At 56.5% G+C, this 22,809-nt stretch overlaps 1 protein-coding gene across 5 annotated transcripts in view; it reads right to left on the bottom strand.

Annotated features, from left to right (window-relative positions):
• Window positions 1-16,823, bottom strand: part of STAT3 (signal transducer and activator of transcription 3) — a 33,850-nt gene extending 17,027 nt beyond the window's left edge. For 3 of the 5 annotated variants that reach the window (XM_044999796.1, XM_044999797.1, XM_044999798.1), the window contains exon 1: window positions 16,668-16,823. The gene's annotated coding sequence lies outside the window, so the exon portion shown is untranslated. Of the gene's footprint in view, window positions 1-12,682; window positions 12,704-16,667 lie in introns of those variants that run through there. The other 2 variants (XM_044999794.1, XM_044999795.1) reach the window with 2 other exon arrangements.
• Window positions 16,824-22,809: the final 5,986 nt, after the last annotated feature.

Here is a 22,809-nt window from a genome sequence, read left to right as displayed (position 1 = left end):
CTGTCATAATTCACCCTGGTGCAGAGTCAGCCCATGCTCCCCTCTCACCCCTTCCTGCATAGGCCCATGCCACCCCCCCGCCCCCCCATGCAGGAGCGAAATTCACCCTGCGACACGGGGGCCTCGCACGCGCTGGTTTTCAGGAGCTCGATGCCAGGGCACAAGCCACAGGCATCACTCTCCAGTCCCTGGTGGCAGACACGCACCCGGCTAGTGTTCTCTCACCGAGAGCTTGGCTCTGGTCAGTGCTGAGGTTAGAAGGTCAACGAAGGCAAAGTGATGAGAAAAATCAAACGAGAGGTTAGGGCACATCTGCTGCCCCCCTCCTTTTTGCTGCCAGAACACAACTGCACCTCTGTGTCCACCCGCCCACTAGCAGCAGGGAAGTCCATTAACAGGCGGCTCCCAGGCATTTGCTCAGGGTTAGTTTGATACCACTGAGCGCCAGACCCCAGGACATCGATTTTCCACTGAGGTCCCTAAGGCTCAGTGCACATCCCATCCACAGGGGTCTTCAGGGCTCCGTCCAAGAGCCCCTGGCCTTTCGCTCTGCCCGCCTGCCCCTTTTCCAGTCTTCTCGTTAGCACAACAGCTGTTTCTCTGGGCAGCTGGAGCGTCTCCCCCCGCCCCCCCTCCGGAGTACGCTGGGCTGGCCAGAGAGCGACACCATTTCAGTTCATCAACACAGAAAGCAAAAGTACAAGTCTCCCGGGTGAGCCATTTCCTACATGCACTAGAACGGTTTCTGCCTTGGGCCAGAGCCAGGCACCTCTTGAGAAATTGCTGGTTTCAATAACAATCACTGGGTCGTACCCCAGCCACTGACACTGCCAGGATCCGGAAGCAGCCCCGTTCCACTCAGCTCGCGCTCGCCCTCAGAACGGGAAAGGTCACTGACTATTTCATACCTTCTACTTACCTGGGGGTGGGGTGGAAGGAAGATCTTTTCTTTGGCGAGTGGCTAGGCACGGCCGTGGTAGATGTCTGTTTATTAAAGCATGAACAAGCCACAGGAAGCAGCGTAACCGCGACTCCTGCTGCTGAACGGCAGCCAGCCAGTTATCAGTGCTGATAACACAACAGAAGAGCACGCCTGCTCCCTTCATAACACAACCCACAGCCTCTCCTGTACAGCTAAGGGCCCCCGCGGGGAGCATCACGGCCCGGCTGCCACCAGACACAGGATCTGCCCAGACACCAACCCTGGCACAACAGAGAGTCGAGCATGCTCCTTGGGGAGAGGACCAGGAGGCTGCAGGCAGACACGGGAGTTGGCGTTTCCAGGACGTGGAACAGAATGGCCGCAGCTTTCAGTTAGGAGCCTAGATAGGCAGCGGATCCCAGCTGACTTCCATGGACATGCAACGCTTCTGGGGAAAGCCATCCCCATGTCAGGTGCCTCACGGTCAGCTCCCGGTTCAGCACAGCCCTTAGGCATGAGCTTGGCCCCCTCCTGTTTCCAGGCGGTGGCTCGGCCCAGGACAGCGCACCTGGTCCCCCCGTTTCCAGGCAGTGGCTCGGCCCAGGACGGTGCGTTTGCGCCCCCCCTTTCCATTTCCAGGCAGTGGCTCGGCCCAGGACGGTGCGTTTGCGCCCCCCCTTTCCATTTCCAGGCAGTGGCTCGGCCCAGGACGGCGCGCCTGGTCCCCCCCGTTTCCAGGCGGTGGCTCGGCCCAGGACGGCGCACCTGGTCCCCCCGTTTCCAGGCGGTGGCTCGGCCCAGGACGGCGCACCTGGTCCCCCCGTTTCCAGGCGGTGGCTCGGCCCAGGACGGCGCACCTGGTCCCCCCGTTTCCAGGCGGTGGCTCGGCCCAGGACGAGGCGCTTTGCTGAGCGGGGTGGGACCGCTCACCTTTCTGGGCGAGGGACGTGCCTCAGGGACCCCTCGAGCTCCCGGTCAGCAAAGCTGCTCTTGGATTCCTACCTGCAGCTGACAGTCAGGATGGGCCACTGCACTGGAGCCAAGACCTGCACGGATTTGCACCCCATGCAGCCCCTCTATGTTCAGCACCAGAGGACAATACCCAGTGGCTCGGGCTTGGGATTCCCAGAACAAACTCTGCTCCTGCCACAGCCTTGGTGTATGCAAAGGAAGAGGGAACCCTGAACCACAGACCAAAACCACGTCACTGGGGGATTGGAGAGACACGCTGGGCGGACAGTGGGTGTGTGTTGTCCTCAGGAAGATCCCGCCCCCCCGTAAACCCACCAGCGCCCCTCACGACATTACACGGCTTGTCGGCTTTCCCAGGACGTACAGTAACACCAAGGTGAACGACTCCTGGTGAGCAGAGCACCACCGTCTCCTCTTGCAACCTGAGGTGGCCACTGAGCACAAAGATGAGTAGCACAGAAACAAACACAGCTCAGAGCACGGATAATCCAGCTCCGTCTGTCGCAAGTGCTGAAGAATTTCAGGTTCTAACCCTCCCCATCCCCCTGCCTGCAAAGGTTTAATTCCCCCACCTGCCTCTGCGCTGGTGTTAGCCAAACTACCAAGACTCGGGCTCCTATTAAAGCCTCTGAGCGCAGGTTGGCCATGGAGAGGCTGAGAAGACAGGTCGGCACACAACACAATATCCACGCACCCTGGACCCAATGGGGGAAACTCAGCCCTGGGCAGAGGGGCAGTTCCAGGGCCACACGCCAGGTTAGTGGGATTTCTGTGGTGCACAGGCCTGTTGCTAGCTCTGTGCACAGGGTGAGCTTGCCCCCAGCGGGAGCTCACAGGACACCCCCGAAGCAATTCTGAAGAGCCACAGACATGCAGCCTAGCCCATGTGCTGCACCGCGCCCCTCAGAGCCAAACCCTGAGGCGAGATACCGACATTTAAATGGCCATGGCCCCGATTCAGCAAAGTACTTAACCACATGCCTAGCTATAAGCACACAAGCTGCTCAAAGTATTGGCTGAATCGGGACCCAAGCTCCTCGCATCTGATCCTGTAGACTTCACACAGCTTCAGCGGGAGTCGTGCCTGCCTGAGGCTGTGGGATCAGGGAGCCGAAGGAATCCTTGGTTCAGAAGGCAGAGATCTGCAGCTGAGCCCTTTGCACCAACCAGTACTCGCACTGCACCCCTTGTCCCCCACCCCACCCCCTCCCTCAGCACAATGCACAAGACTTCCCAGCACTTCGAAACGAGCCGTGAATCCACCAGGCAGAAGAGTCTGGCAGTGGAGCACTCGTCCATTCAGCTCCCACACTGCTCCCATTGCCATGCAAATCTCCCTAGGGCGAAGCCAACCCCAAACTATCCCCTGTGGGGGATGTTTTTGGCAAGACCCGACTCTCTCCATGCAGCACAGAACATTTCCAGTAGGCTCCCTACCTTCACCTGGAGCCGCCAGTTACGGGACTTCAGCAGGATGCCAACACACCCTGTCCCCAAACCAGACTACCTTGATTCTCGGCTCTGGTTTCCCTCCAGAACCAGAGCAAGGAATGAGCTACACTCGACTTACAGTAAGTGCGGGAGGCGGGGACTGCCAGGAACCACAGCAGAAACGAGGAAGAAATAACTCTTGGGTTTATTCCATGTGTGTCAATGGGAATCAAATGAAAACTAGCAGGGGAAACCGTGGCTTGTTCACCGGACAATCTGCAACTCTGTGAAAGTCTGAGCAAATTCAGTCCCCACTAAAGGTCAGCTGAGCACAACCAGCCGCCGCTAAAGTTCAGCTGAGTGAACCTCATCAAGGGTAATTTTGCTTTTAAACCAGCGTGTCAGCCTGTGAAGCGTCGGGGTGAGATCTGAAAATCGCATGCTGTGTCGGTTCAGTATCTCAGGCCAGAAATGGGGTAACTGGAGTTCAGTCTCCCTGTGACAGGCCAGGGGCAGAGTGAGGAGCAATGTGGGGGTCACAGCCTGGAGAACGGGACCATTCCCTCGCTCGCTGGGCTTACACTGTGGTGACCCGACTGACTTCCACGGGGTCGCTCCCACTCCGTGCCAGAGGGCAGCCGGGTCCTACGGCTTCAGTGACAGTGAATAACTGCAGGGAAAGCCCAGGTAACCCCACATGAAACCAATCTGAGCAAATATTACAGGAGAAGCTGACAGTCGGGAAAGCCTGATTTTGGGGGTGGGTGGGTGAGAGGTTACAGGAAGCATCTGAGATCCCATCACATGCCCCGAGTCACTCCCTGCACTTGCCACCCTCCAAGAGTCACTGGAGTTAGAGATGGGGAACCCCCCCCCCCAGCAGTTCAGGGGGGATTTCTGCAAGCCCTTAAGCTCAGAGCCGGCTGCAATGCCTGCAGGCGAAGGAGCAGCTCAGTGGGATGAGGAAGCACAAATCACACACATCAGACCAGAGTGAGAACAGCTGCTTTTCTCTGCTTCTGTTTTAGCAGCAGCCAAAGGCCTCAATCTGAAGAAAGAGAAACTTACCAAAGCTGCAGTTTCACAGTAATCAGACTGTTTTCCCTCCTCTGCCTACTAGGGCGCGGGACCCTGCAGACAGTCATGTGCTGATTAGCAAAACTGCTGCACACTTGCAATGCTCAGCATCTCAGAGCCCAACGCGGGTCAAACAGCAGCATCCAGAACATGAAGCTACTTGGGAAAGTTTACCCCTAGGTGACCTGCCCACAACCAGTCTGTGGCCAAGCCCTGAGGCCTGATCCTTAAACAAGTAAAACAAAACAGCTGAACATTGTGCATGGTCATAAAACCCAAACTGAGTTCTTCCGTAGAACAGGAGTCTAGCACAGCACAGCACAGCAGCGCCGTTCCACGTCTCTTACGCGCCTCTGCAGCGCTGAGAGACTGCAGCCCAAGCTGGGGAAAGGCTCTGCAAACTAGTCTGTCCTCATACTGCAGGTGGGGCACCCTGGAGCTGATGTCACCAGCTTCAGAAAGCCCCGAGATCATCTCCTATTAGCCCTACAATGCTGCCAAACTGAAACGGCTCAAAACCTGATGGAGCAGCTGCTTTTTTTAGCTCACCACGGATGAAATTAGCAACAGCACGAAGCCTAGAAAACCAATTTCACCCCCAGATCTCAGACTGCTTCCCAACAGAGAGCTCAAGGTAAAGCTGGGGAGAAAGGGTTCACCCCGACCTCACAGAGGGTGCTGACGTAAAGCCCAAACCTGCCAAGCTCTGGCTCCCCCCGACCCCAGCAGGCCAGCAGCATCTTCCCTCTGAAAAGGCCAGCAGTGCTCGGAGGGACTGATCTGCTGCTCGCTGGAGTCAATGGACGGTCTCCTCTTAGCATCGACGGGCTTTGCATCGGCCCTTCTATGCCCACGGCCTGTGCCCCAAGTCTGCCATGCTTCCCCCAGACAGGCTGCTGCTCCCCCAGACGAGCCTCAGCCCAGACTAATCTCTCCCGCAGGTGCTGGGTCCTCCAGGGGCCCGAAGCTTTTGCTGTTGTACAAGCAGGCAGAGACTTCCCTTGGCACACAGCCAGAGCAACTTCCACAGGGCCCCTTAGGCCCCAAGCCTTCCTCCCAGGGCTCCCAGGCCAGCAGCCTGGCCCATCTCCACCAAGACAACCTGCAGCTCAATCCCGGCTTCCCTGGGGCAGGCTGGCTCCTTGCAGGCAAAAGCCCCCCTTCATACCCAGCCCAGCCCCACTGTCTCCTTCCTCCACCCGCTGCCCAGTGCCTGGGCTCCTGACCCTTTCTTCCCACACTCCCCCCAGGTGCTGCCCCATGCGCACGCCTGCCTCTGAGCCCCTCTGGAGCACGGCAACTCCCTTCGCTGCAGATGTCAGAACTCCCCCACCCCCACACACACGCTCAGAAAGCTGCTGTCTTCCCAGACATACAAGCTGCAGCAAAGCCCACAGCAGACTGATCCGACTGGGCTGGCTGCATGGCTCTGAACACCCTGATGCTGTCAGCCCTTTGGCAGAATCCCTCAGGGGAGATACAGCCAGAGGATCCTGCCGCTGGGAGCTCTGGGCCAGCTCAGACTGCAGTGGCTTTCAGCATTGTTATTAGCCGCACTTAAACTTGCAATGCAACGGAGTGCGGGCGTGACATTCCTCGGCTTGCACGTTGCTTCCAGAGCCTCAAGCAGCACCAGGCAGGTGCAGGTCCCGGAAAGAGATCAGCCTCCTGGATGTACAGCTGCACCCACCAGTGTCCCCTAGTAGTGGCTGCCAGCTCGGAGAGGTGTTTGCACGGCCTCCCCACCCATTCACACTCCTGCAGAGCATCCCCGGGACACTCACTGCCATTGGATGGGGTGGGAAACAAGACTGGAGAAATACAGAGCAGCCAGCCTCACGCAGCCATCCAGCCCGCCCGCAGACCCTCCGTAGCCTCGCTGGTCGAGGGACAACAGCCTGCCCGAATGGAGATTTCAGCCACTTGGATTCTCTGAAGTGTCTTTATAGCATTACAGAACAACCCTCCTCTCCCCGCCATGAATGGCTCCCAGGCACACGTGGGGGGAATCCGGAGCACTCCTCACTCCCTCTCGACCAGGGACAGGCAACCTATGGCACACGGGCCAAAGGCAGCACGCGAGCTGATTTGCAGTGGCACTCACACTGCCGGGTCCTGCCAGCGGTCCGGGGGGCTCTGCATTTTAATTTAATTTTAAATGAAGCTTCTAAAACATTTTAAAAACCTTATTTACTTTACATACATCACTAGTTTAGTTCTATATTATAGACATAGAAAGAGCCCTTCTAAAAACATTAACATGTACAACTGGTACACGAAACCTGAAATCTGAGCGACTCAAAGAAGACTCGGCACCCCACTTCTGAAAGGCTGCCGACCCCTGGTCTAGACCTTGCTGCTTGTTTTGGTTCTAAGTGGCAGGTCCTGAGATCACCCGAATTCCGATCTCGACCACAGCACAGGTCGCAATGTTACTCAGCACAGAATTGGGGGGTGTCTAGATACAGCCACATGGGTCAGGCCAAACGTGTACTAAGTAATCAGGCAACTCCAGTCAGTGTCCTGCACAGCCCCCTCCTCCACAAGGCTTCTCGTCAGCCACTCGGTGGAGAGCGAGCGAGCGAACCTCCGCACTGAACGTGCTTACAGGCCGTGTCCTCTCCAGCAGTCTGACTCCCCTGCTACTCCTAATGCCAGGAGAGCCAGACACCCGCTTCCTGGAAGAGCTGCCCACGGGGCAGTGCCAACGTGCACCCTGAACACCTTCCAGGAGACCGCAGAGCGCGGCAGGAGCCTTGCCGCAGGGAAACACAAACCCAGCCTGCAGCGCAGCTGAACCTATGCCCCGCCACGTCTTTCATAAACATCATTTGAAACTACTCAGATGACGCCTGGAGAGCAGTTGTGTGCACGGCTCGGGGTGTTGGCAGCCCGAAACCAAGATCCCCGAGCTGCGGCGTGGCAGTGACGTTCTGACCAAGTCAGCCACGGCTCACTTCCGGGAACAGTTCCTGTACCGGGCGCCAAACCAATCTGAGCTTCTGTTCAGCTGCGAAATGCTTCCGAGTTCCCACGGCAAGAGAGGGGCAGGCCCGGCTGCAGAGAACAGCTTCCAGGAGCAGGCCCCACACGCGCACTCTAAATCAACCCCTTGGCCACAGGACCCGCAGGCGCTGACTGGAGCCAGGAATAGTAAATCCCCCCGGAGACCTAGGGCCTGAGCTTGCCTCAGCACCCAGGGGGGTGAGTGGGGAATACTGGACAGGGTGCAGCAGGTCACCGTGCCCCTCCCCACACCCCCCCGTCTGTCCCATCCACCCCCCACCTCTTGCCTCTTGTCACCTGCCAGCACAGCAGGGGCCCTCCAGGCCAGAGCCTCTGGGGCTGCCACCATCCAAATGGTCAGTCACAAGAATGTCTCCAGGCGAATTTGCAGAGTTAAACTCCTCTGCCCACACTGCGCCGGGCTCTGCTCCTGCGGCCATGCACTACAAGGCCTTCGTCTGCAGCCGACCAGCAGCCATGAGCTGAGAAGCAGGAAGTCACATCCTCCCATTCCACCTAAATTACATTAAAACACTGTAATATCAGGCTGTTAAGGAGACCCCGTCCTAACGGTCCCCACTATCACCAGATAAAGAAACAGATCTTACGATGGTTAAAGAAAACTTAGTTTGATAGAATCCTGTCAGTCAAGAAACCACTTATCTATAGTTGGGGTTGTGAAATCCTCATTTCTGTGTTGTTTTGTCATTATGGTCCCCACTTCCCTACTGTTTATCCGCATGGTCTCTGTCTGGTTCTTTAATTGTTTCTGTCTGTTACATAATTAATTTTGCTAGGTGTAAATTAATTAAGGTGGTGGGATAGGATTGGTTAGAGAATTTTGTTACACTATGTTAGGATTAAGAATGAGGAGTCCTTGTGGCACCTTAGAGGCTAACATTTATTTGGGCATGAGCTTTTGTGGGCTAAAACCCACTTCATCGGATGCATGTGGTGGAAAATACAGCAGGAAGATATATACACAGAGAACTGTATTTTCCACTCCACGCATCCGATGAAGTGGGTTTTAGCCCAGGAAAGCTTATGCCCAAATAAATGTCTTAGTCTCTAAGGTGCCACAAGGACTCCTCATTCTTTTTGCTGATACAGATTAACACGGCTCCCACTCTGAAACCTGTTAGGATTGGTTAGTTAAATTTTAGCACAAAGGACTGGTTAAGGAACAGCTAAAAAGAATGCAAATTTCACCATATAAACTGGGGTCCAAAAGGAAGTTCTTTGGGAACCAACTCCAGGACACAGCCCCACAATCAGAGCTGCCAGACCACAACTCTCTGCCAATGACACCGGGCAGAAACTGGAGTCCCTCAGATGACCTGTTCCTGATGGGCCATCAAGAAAAGTTCATCGGTCTTCTTGGGAGTGGTGAGCATTGTATGTGTAGCGTGTGCCGTCTGTTTTTGGTGACTGTTAATAAATAGAGGTTATGTAGTATATTACTGTGTAAGACCCTGTAAACCAACAAAAGATTAAGCCCTGAGTCCACAGGGAAAGGATGTTTGCTGTGAGCCCATGGAGGAGTCGAGTTAGGTGCTTTTTGCCTGGAGCCCTAGGAACTGGGTAAAGGTGGGTGCCCTTGAGCATGTAACAGAACATTTTGTGCAGGTAACAACCTGGGGGGCAGGGGGAGGATTCAGGATGTGCTAAGCTGACTGGCCCATCACCAAGCTAGGAGCAGACGGGAAAGTACAGATGGAACTGCTGGAAGCTTTCACGTGGCCAGGAGGCAGCTTTGCCATCTCCTCTTTCCTGCCGCTCCGCCCAGAGGTGGGTACAGAATTGAATGCAAGGGGCTCCTCTCCTTGGGGGGAGTTATGCAGCCACTCCGGTGGCTCTGTGCCAATGGCTACCAGTAGGGTGACCAGACAGCAAGTGTGAGAAATCGGGATGGGAGTGGGGGGGGGAAGAAAATAGGAGCCTATATAAGAAAAAGACCCCAAAATTGGGACTGTCTCTATAAAATCAGGACATCTGGTCACCCTAGCTACCAGAGTGTCCTGGACTACTATACCAGAAGGGACTGCGATCATCTGCTCTGAACCTCCCACATTCAGGGCCAGCTGTGGCCTGTGTAATTAACTCCTGTTGGAACTAGAGCAGCCCTCGTTAGAGAAACGTCCTCTCTTGATTTAAAAGTTGCCAGGGATGGAGAATACAGCCCAGCCCTTGGTAATTTGTTCCAAGGATTAATTCTCCTCCCTGTTCAAAAAGTGACTCATCTCCAGTCTGACTTTGTCCAGCTTCCACTTCCAGCCGTGGGATTGTTACATATCTTTGTCTGCTAGATGAGAAGAGCCTCGTCAAAATTCTGCCCCCCACCCAGGTCCTAACAGACCGATCCAGTCGGCCTTTCAGCTTCTCTTTGCTGGGCTAAATGGCTTGAACTGCCTGGGTCTGTCACTAAAAGCACGGTCTCCAAGCCTGTATCGTTCTCACGGCTCCTCGCTGTAATTTATTAACATCCTTCTTGAACTGCTGGCACGAGAACAGGACACCGGATTCCCGGCAGCAGTCAGATCACTGCAAAATACAAAGGCAATGCGGGCCCTCCACCCACTCAAAATTCCCTGTTTATGCACCCAAGGATGAGATTGGCCCTTCTGGCCACGGTGTTCAGCTCATCATTCAGCATGAGCTCCAAGTCTTCCGAGCCCCTGCTTTCCAGGGCACAGTCCCCCATCCTGTAGGCATGGCTGATGCTCTTTGTTCCTAGATGTGTTATTTGCCTGTAGCCATATTAAATGTTTATTGTTGGCCTGCACCAAGCGATCCAGACAGCTCTGTATCAATGATCTGTCCCCTTCAGGATTCACCACTCCCCTAGTCTTTGGGTCATCTGCAAACTTGATCAGTGATTTCATGTATTCTTCCAGGTCACTGATACAAATGTTAACTAGCTAGGGCCAAAACTGATCCCTGCAGGCCCCTACTAGAAACACACCCGCTCAAGGATTTCCTGTTGCAGTTACATTGAGACCTACCAGTCAGTCACTTTAATCCATTTAGCATGTGCTATGTGGATTTTATATTGTTCTAGTTTTTAAAATCAAAATGTTGTGCAGTACAAAGTCTTACCGAAGTCTATGCTATCAATGCTAATCCCTTTATCATCTAAACTTGTAAAATATATAGCAATCAATTTAGTCAGACAGGGTCTATTTTCCATAAACTCACGTTGATTGGTATTAATTACATTACCCTCCCTTAATTCTATAAGAATCTAGTCCTGCATCAGCCATTCCCATTACTTTGCCTGAGGTCGACATCAGGCTGACAGGCCTGTAATTACCTGGGTTGGCCCATTTACCCTTTCCAGATACTGTCACATGAACTTTCTTCCAGTCCTCTGGAACTTCCCCAGTGCACCAAGAGTTACAGAAAAATCAACATTAATGGTCCAATCGAGCTCCTCAGCCAGATCTTTCAAAACCCTTGGATGCAAATTATCGGGACCTGCCGATTTAAAGACAGCTAACCTTAGTAGCTGATGTTAAACGCACTTCTGAGCTACTATTGGAATTGAAAGTGTTTCATCATATGACGACTAGATCATATCTAGTGTTTCCTCCCCAAATACCAAACAAATATTTACTGAACACTTCTCCCTTTGCTGCATCATCATTGAGAACTGTAGGCGCTGCTGCAGTGCGAGCAGTGACTGGCACCAGTGTGGCCACCTACAGTAGGGGTTTGTGCTGGTGGCGAAAGCCCCAGCATAGATAAGCCCCAAGAGAAAGGAGGAAGAGCTACTCCATCTCTCTTGCATTATTAAAGCACTAGTCTGACTAACCTTTAAGGGAGTCCCTCACCCACCTGACCCAGACTTGCTACTGCTCAGTCTCCCCAGCCTAGGTTTAAAGACCTGAGGGATGAACCTTTCTGATTCTGCCTGGCTTCTGTCTCTCTGTGGTTAGCCTTTCCTTTCACCTCTGGAGCAGAGCCAGCCTGTAACCATGCTACCAGTATCTAGTCTCCCGTCACACCGGCACTAGGTGAAATAGACAGAAACTGTGCAAAGGTACCAAACAGATGCTAGAACGTTAGCCTCAGGTTTCCTTGGTTACACTAGAACGGCATTGGAGGTGTGTGGGCGGGGAACCACAGCTACCCTGGTAACTTGGATCACTGCTAGCAGGGGACAGGCCTGCATGGCAAAAATTTCCTCCTCAAGAGGCACAAGAAATATACACTGGAACATTACTTCAGCCTTAACAGAGGACTGACTTCCTCCCAAACGCCGTTCTTTTCCTAGCATGCTTCATTTGGGACCCAACTTCCTGAGCTGTTACTGCACCAAGCCAGCAATTATGGGAGGCCATTTTAAGCTGATGCATTAAATGAGCCAAGTCTCAGAGCGCACACACACTTCTGAGCACACGTCTCTCCCCCAACCTAGCAGCTGACTAGGTTTGGAAAACTACAAGGATCATTAAACTCCAGTGTGTCCTGCCCTGCTGGAGGGCAGGGGTGGGTAATGAATGGTTAAAAATAGCTTCTCTCAGTCCTTGCACTTTGAATGCTTGATAACCTGCCTTGGCAGGCACTCCCATGAAAGCCACTCAGTAGTGAGTGAGAGGTGCTGTTTAACAACCTTTGCTCTGGGGACTGAAATGCAGCTGAGGAACAACGCAGTGCAATCTGTGCTCCAGATCTCCTTTGGGGGAGGGGGGGGGGTTTGTAATGAACCCAAAATGCAACATGCTGAGTGAGGAGCTGCATGGCAAGCTGCAGGGGACAGCCAGACCCCTCCAAAGAGCCCCTGTTTTCTCAGAATGCTCCAGGGCTATTCTCACTCCTCCAAGCCAGGAGAATGACACCCTGCAGCTATCTGTACGGTCACGCTGTGCGTAAGGCAGGCTGGAAAACAGGAATTCTCCTTCATGAAAAATGCTTCATCCCACACTGGAACGAAACAGAGCAAGAGAAACATACACACACCAAAAGAACCAAAAGCCTGGCTCTCCCGGCACTCACCTGGGATGCGGGAGACCCAACTTGGAGTCCCTGCTCCAAATCAGGCAGAGAAGGGATGCCTGGATCTCCCACGTGCCTTAATCACCAAGCTAGGAGGGGGTGGCTCTGTGTCTCCATCCCTCCCATCCTGGAGGACCCAAGAAATCTCAAACTTTTCATCGGGACATTTTGGTGTTGATAAATTGGTATTTTCCAACAAAGAAACAGCAAGTGAAACAATTCCCGACCAGCTCTCAGCAGAGGTCCTAACTGTCTGTGGGAGTCATTCCCGCCACTCACCAAAGCTTTCAAATGAACTTCTCTTCCTCATCCCCCCAGACGGGTTTGTGAGGCTGCAGCAGTAGATGAACAGAACTTCACCAGCTCAGGGGAAGTTCTGCCTGGCTGTCTGTAGCATGACAAAACATATGGACTTCTTCTGTAAAAGAGAAAGTCCGTTGCCCCAGGCAAATGAGCGAATATAGCTCTCAGGGTTCAGATGGCCAAGAAAAGTAACCCTGGAGGTGGAGAAAGTAAAGTGAAGTAATCAGTGCAGAGATTTAGGAAAGGGTGAAGGATGGTGCAGCTGTTCGGCACTAGCCTGGAACCTGGGGAATAGTCCATGCTCCACCACAGAGTCCCTGAGTAACCTTGGGAAAGTCACTTAGTCTCTCTGCCCCTCATTGCCTCATCTGTAAAATGGGGAAAAGACACCCACCGGGGACTGAGAGGTGCTTGGATGCTATGGTCATCGGGGCCAGATAAGGACCGAAGAGATTCCCTGACACAGTGCTGCAAAATCATCTACCATCATGAACCCCAGACCTTGTGTTTCACCCCAGACGCCAGTTTTCTTCATAAAACTACTACTAAAGACAAAGGTCTGGTCCAGCTGAGATCTGAGCTAGCACAAAAAACAAACACTCACAACTGCTCACAGTGAAAACAAGCAAAGGAGAATAAAATGCAACTCAGAGTTCACATCTGTTGGAAACATGAATCAGCTTGCTAAGCTTTGGGTTGACCAAATACAGAATCAACATTTCTGGTTTTCAGTCTTGATTACCAATAATCTCAGTAACCCAGCAGTTTTGATTGATATTAATGCAATGCCTCTAACAACAGATTCCGCAAGCTCTGCTAGAAACCCTTATTCTTAAGCATTGTGAAATTTCCGCCATAAGGATCCTTTTGTGATCAAAACCCGAGAGCAGTCGGGGGGGGGGGGGGGGCGCACACAAGGCCAGAACCCAATAAAAAACTAGATTTTTGAATGTCCATAGTTTGACTTCTTAAATCAGTTCAGAGACTCCCCCGTCCATCTACTCCAAAAAGGCGGTTTACAGTCAAAGCTTTCTGAAATGTCATTTTAAAATGCACTGAACGCTACAATCACATTCACGGAATTAACAAGGCCATCTCTACACTCCCATTGCGTTTGCAGAGCAGTTGCAGCACTTTGATACTCAAGGCTCTGAGTTAGATGTACAGCAAACACTGTCACCCCAAGGTTCCCCAATGCTAGTGCAGAGGCTGGCAAGAGGGAGGAATGCTCAGGGTCAGACCCTGGATGTTTTACAGAGTTTGGTCAATACAAACCAGTTCCTTCCTTGTAATAAACCATGGGATTTGTGGGACGGCGCATGGGCAGCTAGGGCTGCCAGGTGTCTTGTTTACAACCGGAACACCCATCAAAAAGGGACCTGGGCGGCTCCGGTCAGCACTGCTGACAGGGCCACTAAAAGTCCAGTTGGTGGGGCTGGCAGGCTCCCTACCTGTCTCCCCAGAAGCAGCAACATGTTCCTCAGCTCCTAGGCAGAGGCACAGCCAGGAGGACTCTGTGCACTGCCCCCGCCCCAAGTGCCAGCTCCGCAGCTCCCATTGGCTGGGAACCACAGCCAATGGGAGATGTGAGGGTGGCAGCACACAGCACCACCTGGCTGCACCTCTGCCTAGGAGTCGAGGGACATGTGTCTGCTTCTGGGAGCCCCCCCGCCGAGGTAAGCACCACCCCCACACCTCCCTCCTGCACCCAAACTTCTTCCTAGATCCTGCACCCCATACCCCCTCCTGAGCCCCCCTCCCACACCCAAACTTCCTGCCGGAGCCAGGATCCCACACCCCACACACACACCCCAACCCTCTGCCCCAACCCAGAGCCCCCTCCCACACTCCCTATCCTCAGTTCCACCCCCCAGCCTGGACCCCCCTCCCACACCCCAAATCCCTCATCCCCAGCCCCACCCCAGAGCCCACAGCCCAACCCACTGCCCCAGCCCGGAGCCTCATCCCATACGCTGGGGGGGGATGGAGTGAGCATGGGCGGGGCCTCGGGGAAGGGGTGGTGCAGGGATGTTCGGTTTTGTGCAATTAAAAAGTTGGCAACCCTATGGGCAGTGGGTATCAGAGGCTAAGCCTCCCCTAACCCAGGCCGTGGGCCCCCTCGCTCCCCCTCTCCCCTGAAGCTGGCAGGGGCTCAGCTCCAGCTGGCAGCCTGGAGCTCGGGCTGGCAGCCAGAGGCTGGAGCGGCCAGGAGTGGCTTGGGCCAATGCTCAGTCCAGCTGGTGGCCCGGGGTGGCTCTGGCCGGCCTAGCAGCAGGCTGGCCAGGGCTCCTCTGGCCACGGACTGTGGCGGGCAGCGGCGGAGCTAGGGGCTAGCCTCCCTGAAGAGGGGCTCACCCACCGCCCGTGGGACACAACGCCTTGTTGTAAAAGCGCCAGGTGGTGGCATTCACATACGCTCTCAGGTACAGTGCTCTTACCTATTTCTCTAAGGTGCCTAGCTCATTTCTGGGTGCCAGAGAAATGGCCCCTCGTACCCCCCAGTGGCTGCAGACCTAGCGCCCCAGAACAGAGAGAAAGTGGACAACTAACAACAAAAGTGAAATTGTGGAGTCTTCTGGCCGAGGCTATGAGACCCACTCAGCCCCGACACCCTCGTCAAAAGAAAGGTGATTCCAATCATCCCCGACACTGGATATTAGGACTTTTTCAACCTGCTTCAACTTTAGGCAGCTCTGCTGCTAGCCAGGAGAGGCGCAGGGAGCTCACAAGCGCTAGCCAGGAGGTTTCTCAAACAAAAGCCCCTTTTTCTACTGACAGCGCTGCACAAAGAGAGGCCCCCGTCCGGCCACTGGCTGGGGCCTTGTGCCCAGTTCGCTCAGCAAGTCAGATCCCAGCGAGCCACCTCGGAGCGTGGGAACAGCAAAGCAAAGGTGCCTAGCAGCTAGGCCAAGCTCCTGACTCCAGCCCCTGGGCTGCTACTGAGCGACAGTGACAGCAGCGCCTGGCTGGGTCAGGCTCCCGCTCAGGCACGGCTGGTCTACCTCAGTCCCCATCAGCTCCCAAGGGAGCACTGAGCAGGCACCTCAGGGCCCCTCGCACTCATGGCGGCCCAGCGTGTGGTTGCAGCAGGGCCTGGGGAGAGCCAGCTGCCAAGCCAGGCTGATGCAAGACAAGATGGAAGTGCGAGAGGGGCCGGGTTCCGGCTGCCACGGGCATCACCACTTTCAGTTTCCTGACTCTTGTGCATTTAAATCTCGCTCTCAGAACAGCCCCTGGCCACTGCCTGGCTCGCGCCTTGAGAGAGAGCCAGGGGCACCCAGCACCCATGGGAGCAACTGCCGCTCCCGCGTCTGACCCCAGCACCCATGGGAGCAACTGCCGCCCCCCCCGTCTGACCCCAGCACCCATGGGAGCAACTGCCGTCCCCCCCCCGTCTGACCCCAGCACCCATGGGAGCAACTGCCGTCCCCCCCCGTCTGACCCCAGCACCCATGGGAGCAACTGCCGCCCCCCCGTCTGACCCCAGCACCCATGGGAGCAACTGCCGCCCCCCCCCCCCTGAGCTACTTCTAGCAACTACCCGCCCCCCCGTCTGACCCCAGCACCCATGGGAGCAACTGCCGCCCCCCCGTCTGACCCCAGCACCCATGGGAGCAACTGCCGCCCCCCCGTCTGACCCCAGCACCCATGGGAGCAACTGCCGCCCCCCCGTCTGACCCCAGCACCCATGGGAGCAACTGCCGTCCCCCCCCGTCTGACCCCAGCACCCATGGGAGCAACTGCCGCCCCCCCAACCCTGAGCTACTTCTAGCAGCCTAACCCCAGCACCCACGGGAGCAGCTACCAGCCCCCCGGCCCCGCGCCTCCTAGCGGTCTGGCCCCAGCACCGGGGGGGGGGGCACCCACACGCACTCTCATGCCTTGAGCACCCATGGGAGCAGCACCCCGAGGGACCCCCGAGCCCCTCCCCGCAGGGGCCCCGCCCGGCTCCCCAGCTCACCTGCGGGGACGGGGCTCCCAGGCCGGGCGGGGGGGTGGCGGCTCCGGCTGCCTGGGGCGCTCGGCCTCCTGCTCCCTCCGCAGCGGACCAGAAACCTGCTGCCCATCAGCCCCGCCCCTCCATGAGACACGTCACAGCGCCGCTAGCCAATGGCGCTCCGCATTTGCTCATTATTCACGAGGGGACGTGACCTCTTGGCCAATCAGAGCCTCTTATCCACGAGGCTCGTTTATTATTCATGAATTGCCGGGGGGGTGCCCCAGGTGGCTCTTCCGGCATGAATCTTCCCCTCCCGCCGCATGGCCGGGCCAGGGGAGAGGGGAGCCTGGAGGCTCCGGGGCGGAGCGGCAAGTGCCTGGAATGTCCATGCGGGAAACTCAGCTGAGTTCCGGGCAGCTCCTGACATCAGCGCGGCGGGGCTGCCGCTGTCACCGCCCCTTAAAGGGCCAGGGGCACGGGGGGAGGGGCTGGGCCTGATGGGGGCTGACCCTGGGGGCTGGGCCTGATGGGGGGCGTGGGGGGGCTGACCCTGGGGGGCACATGGGGGGCTGGGCCTGATGAGAGGTGTGGGGGGGCTTAGCCTGGGGGGCACATGGGGACTGGGCCTGATGGGAGGTGTGGGGGGCTGACCCAGGGGGGCACATGGGGACTGGGCCTGATGGGGGGAGTGGGGGGCTGACCCTGGGGGGCACATCGGGACTGGGCCTGATCGGGGTGGGGGGGGGCTGACCCTGGGGGGCACATGGGGACTGGGCCTGATGGGGGGAGTGGGGGGCTGACCCTGGGGGGCACATGGGGACTGGGCCTGATGGGGGGTGTGGGGAGGGCTTAGCCTGGGGGGCACATGGGGACTGGGCCTGATGGGGGGTGTGGGGAGGGCTGACCCTGGGGGGCACATGGGGACTGGGCCTGATGGGGGGTGTGGGGGGCTGACCCTGGGGGGCACATGGGGACTGGGCCTGATGGGGGGCGTGGGGAGGGCTGACCCTGGGGGGCACATGGGGACTGGGCCTGATAAGGGGCGTGGGGGGCTGAGCTGGGGGCACATGAGGGAGGGAGCACATGGAGGGGCTGGGCCTGATGCGGGGGTACATGGGGGGTGAGACTGGGGGGCAGGACACAGGGATGGGGTACATGGGGGGCTGAGCAGGACTCGGTTTATTTCCCTGGGGAGGACTCAGCCTTTCAGCCTCCCCAGGGGGATTTGAACCTGTGTCTTCTGGGAATCTGTGAGCATTAGCCCCAACTCCCCCCGCCCCTACTATCCCCACTGTGAAATTGGGGCAGCCCTGGGCTGGGCAGCAGACAGCCCTGTACATCCAGAGCGGAGATGCAGCTGCCTCTGGGGCTTGGTGCATAGAGTTGCCAACAGTCCCGTATTCCCACATCGCAGTACAACAAGACTGGGAGTTGCAGAGTGCTGCAAAAAACAGCAAGAAATACCCCTGGCGAAGGGAGGTGAGTGCTGCTTAGTATTATTATTAAAAATAATGAGGAGGATAATACCGGAGGAGGGGTGGGGCAGGGGTGCTAAGAAAACAGTCCCTTCTTTCAGAAATACAACATTGGCAAACCCAGTGAACAGCGGCAAAGCAGTTTAGGACAGGAAGTGAAGGGAGTGGGAATTTTAGAGCGGCAGAAATTGGCCAAATAATCCCTGCAATTTATTTCAGCTCCTTGTGTCTGTGCCTTGGACTGGGGGTGGGGGGCATCTGTGCCATGCCCTGGGGGGCTGCACGAGGCAGGTCTGGCACATCCTGCTGCCTCTTCTCCCCTTCTGGATGCTGGGGGGGGTGCGGGGTGTGTGTGGAAGAGGTGCACCAGGTCACTAGTCTTGTGCCGATCACATCTGAGCTCCACTACTCCGTCCCAGAGTGGAGCCAGTGCCCCGGCATCTCCTGCATCAGAGCCGGCTCGCAGGCTGGTGGCTGTGTTTAATGCCTCCAGGGATTTCCTTCCTGCCCCTGCTGCACTAGCCTGGTCAGGGACATAAACAGGACATCCCAGAACTGGAATCCCTGCCCCTTGCACCAGAGCGTGGGGGATGGGCCAGGAGGAGGCTATCACCCCCCAGACTGTTCAGTACAAGGCCAGAGACTTCTCTCTGATCATCCTCTAGGAGCCAGGCCAGGCCCTCACCAGCGTCCCTCCCACTTCAGAAGAGCCAGAGATGTTAAGTCCAGAAGGGACCATTAGGTCCTAACCTGACCTCCTGCACAACTTAGGCCAGGTAACCTCTGCCACTGCCCCCTGCATCCAGCCCATATCTTGTGATTGAGCTAGAGAGTATGTTTTAGGAGACCCAATCTTGATCACGATGGAGCAATTTCTGGTGAGGATGTGATCAGCTTCCCTCATGGCACATCCGTTGTTTGAAACCCAGGTCCAGCGATGGTTGTTAAGGTGCCTAAAGAAGGAGCCCATAAGAGACAAGCTCTTAGTGGCACCACAATGTCAAAACCTGGAGGGTGGTGGTGTTCGGGGAACCCGCACCAAAGGAACCGATTGAGATTTCATACTCCATTCAGTCGGAGCTCTGAGTGCTGGCAGTGCGTCAGCTGGCGGAGCGGACTGGAGTTTTGCTGCTCGCTGGCGGTGCAATGTGTCCTTTTCTGCAGATTATGCGTCTTCTGTTGACGCATAGCCCCCAATGACAGATAAGTGTCCACAACAATGTTGGACAGAGAATGTCAGCCCCACGCTCCCAAGGGCTCCAAGATGCTGCCCAACGTATGGGCAGAACAGCTCATGGCAGAAGACCAAGGTCCAGAACCTTGGAGCTGGGCCCCCAGACCTGCTTCGGCAAGTGGGGTCGAGTACTCTGGAGAGCACCAGTGAGTTCACCTCCATAGGCTGCAAGCAGAGGTCAAACAGTCACAGCAAAGTGGACGTTCTTCTATGAACAGGTTTCGCCGCCTCCTGCACAGTGTATGTCTCGCCAATCATAGAATAGAACTGGAAGGGACCTTGAGAGGCCATCTCCAGTCCCCTGCACTCGCAGTAGGGCTAAGTATTATCTAGACTATCCCTCAGAGGTGTTTGGTCAACCTGCTCTTAAAAACCTCCAGTGATGGAGATTCCACCACCTCCCTAGGGATGCCAGAGCCAGAGTTCATGATCTATCCCACCTGTGTCATTCCTGCAATGCTGCACCAGTCAGAAACCAGGACCCTCTCACCGGCTGACTCGTCAGTGCCAAATCCTCAGCATAAAGTGGTTTGACTTTGCACGAAATGTCTCAATCTTCTCACAACGACTGGGCCTTCCTGCCATGGCTCATGCTACCCAAAACAGCAGTGCGGGCTCTTCGGCTAGCGCACTCCCAAAGTGTCCAGCGACACGTGATGGGGTGCATGCCGTGACCCTGCCTGGCACCACCCGCGGGACCCCCCAGGGCTTGTGGAGTCATACAATTCAGCCGAGGCTGGAAACTTCACTGCATGGTGCCTGGTGTGACGCCACCTACCGTGGCTACTCCGGCTGGCATGAGGCTCCTTAGTAGATTGTACCTGTTTGAGGATGATGCTTGTGATCAGCAGATGCCGTCCAGTGGAGAATCCACCACACCCCTTGGGAAGAGGCTCCCCACCCCAGCCCCAACATTGCTCTGACCTCAGCTCCCCTGAATCCCAGAGTCTGCCCTGCCCCATCCTGGCAGGCAGCAGAGCCTTCGCCATCAGGGCTCTCACTGCCCCTGCCCCTGGGGTGCCCTGTCCTGATGGCAAATCGCAAGGAGAAGTTGCCGGCGTGGAGTGTGGGGCACAGTTCTCTGACTGTTGCTGACTCCCAAGACTTCTTCCTCCCTCGGCCTATCTCGAGGCCCCTTCCTGGACTTGCTCCTCTGCAGACTCTTCGCCCCTTCCTGGGCTCTGCAGAGTTCTCCGCTGCCCTTGTGCCGGGTGATACCGCCCAGCGCTTTCTCCCCGGAGGCCCCGTTCCCATCAGCCTCTCCCAGGCCGTCTGTGCGTGTGTCCCTTTCCTCCAGAAACCCGACGCCTGGGCTGCCTCCCTGGGGTCTGTCCCTTTTCTCCAGGCTCATCACAGGAGCTGGTCCTGCCCTGGGGCTTCCCAGCATCTCTCCTGGCCCTTTGCTAGAGTTCCCTTCCCAGGACAGCATCCCCAGGAGCTCCCTGCCATGGCCCTGACTCCTTCTGGTAGGTGTCATCCTGCCCCTCTCAGCTGGGCTGGCTGCCCTCCAGGTGCAACCCAGGGCACTCATTGCCCTCTGCTAGGTCCGTTCTCTGCCAGCGTGAGGCACGCGCCCCGCACAGCCTGGGACCCTTGGCAACAACTGAGGCCCCAGCTAGGGCATGAGCGGCTCATTCACTCGGCTGCCATCGGGGAGAGCTGGCCCTGAGCATTCCCAGGGCATCTCAGAGCCCTGCACAGATGCTAAGTGCTGCATCCTCATGACCGCACAGCATGGCAGGACGTGCCGTTAGCCCTGGTAACCAGTGCTTAGCCACTGGGAGCCAGACACAGGGCTAGGGTGACCAGACAGCAAGTGTGAAAAATCAGGACGGGGGTAGGGGGTAATAGGAGCTTATATAAGAAAAAGACCCAAAAATCGGGACTGTCCCTATAAAATCAGGACATCTGGTCACCCTATGCAGGGCTAGCACGTGAACCCAGAGGTCCCGGGCTCTTAGCCCCACGACTTCGCTGTAACTTCATCTCCAAGCCTGGGGCCTCGGGCAGAGCTAGCGGCAGCCCTGGGAGCTCAGCCACGCATGGAGATGTGTAGCATTCACCTGCCTGCTACAGAGACAGCAAGGGATATGCTTGTGTGACGTTGTACGGGGCATAGTGCCCCTCAGGACAAGGGAGCTGGAAAAGAACCAGTGGTCTCTGAGGGGAAGTGATCCGTGTGGGTCCCATCTCCTGTGTTCCTGGAAGCTACCAGACACCTGTCTAGCCTCCTGGCTAGGACACACAGGCGGCGATTGCATCATGCATGGGCTCAAGGGAACAGGTCATGCTGTCCCCTTCCCGGCTGTAGGTGTGTTTTTAAACAATTCCCTGGGTCGCTCCTGCTTTTGCAAACCTGATAACATCCCCCCTTCCCCTCCCAACCCACCCGTCTGCTGCTGCTGGAGAAACCCGCTGGCTGCTTTGGTTCCTCCGGGGGTTTTCAGTGGAGCTAAAAATAAGACAGTGGGTTTATTTCCCAATAAGAGCTCCAGCTGCGCTGCTCCCAAATGCCTGTTCTGTTCCCCGGGATTCAGAACAGACATTCCTGGCTCACTGTCCCCCCGGCCCTCTTGCTGCACTGATTACATTGCAGAGGGACCCCGTTTCCCTGGGGGAGAGCCCGGTGCAGCACCGAAGCCCCCAGATCATGGCGTGGAAACCCGAGTAGTGTTTCAGTAGCAGTGCTAGTAACTCTTGGCAGGACAAGCTGCGTTCCCACCTGCTGCTCTGTTCTGGCTCCAACTCTATGCAAAGGAGCCAGAGACGATTTCCTCCTGCGGTGGGGGGGAAACGGCCCCTCAGATGCTGTGTCTGTGTCTGTCTGTGCAGCCCCACGAGCCCCAGCTGAGGGCAGAGGGCAGGGCAGGTCCAGCCGTGCTATTTCTCCAACTGTGAGGCCCCTCAACCCCCTGCTACCCCCCCCCAGCCCTTGGCACCACCCCCCAGCTCTGCCGATGCCCCTTGATCCTTAGGGGCAGGTCCCCCACTGACCTGGCCATTCGGACGCATGTACCCACTAACCTCACAGGCAACCCAGCAACTGCTGCTGCTCTGCAGTGAGGGCGCGGGGTGCACCCGGGCCGCAGAGCTGGGATTGTTTGTGTGAGTCGTGTGGGCAGCGGGCTGTGCTGGGACCCGGCTCAGATGGGCTCTGCAGGGGTGGGGATGTATTTTCCCAGCTAAACAATTAGACCTTGAGGGGCCAGCCGGCTGGGTGCCCTTCGCTCCCCTGTGCCCTGGGCTTTCCTAGCACCCTCTGAGGAGAATCCCCGTGGGCTGCCGCATGCTGGCTGGTGATGTCACAGGAAAACCCACCCAGCCAGGGCTTGCTGGGAGCCGAGCCCCGGGCTGTCCCTGCCCCGTCCCCTTGCAGACTCTCCCTAGGGTTGAACAAGACCCAGAAAAGGCGGCAAGGTTCCTGAAAACGCCTGCCCCTGCTGGGGGCCGGCCC

The sequence above is a fragment of the Mauremys mutica genome, chromosome 25 (genome assembly GCF_020497125.1).
Source record: "Mauremys mutica isolate MM-2020 ecotype Southern chromosome 25, ASM2049712v1, whole genome shotgun sequence".
Classification (NCBI taxonomy): domain Eukaryota; kingdom Metazoa; phylum Chordata; order Testudines; family Geoemydidae; genus Mauremys; species Mauremys mutica.
The sequence above is the reverse complement of the archived record's forward strand: the minus strand, read 5'-3'. Positions and strand labels throughout refer to the sequence as shown.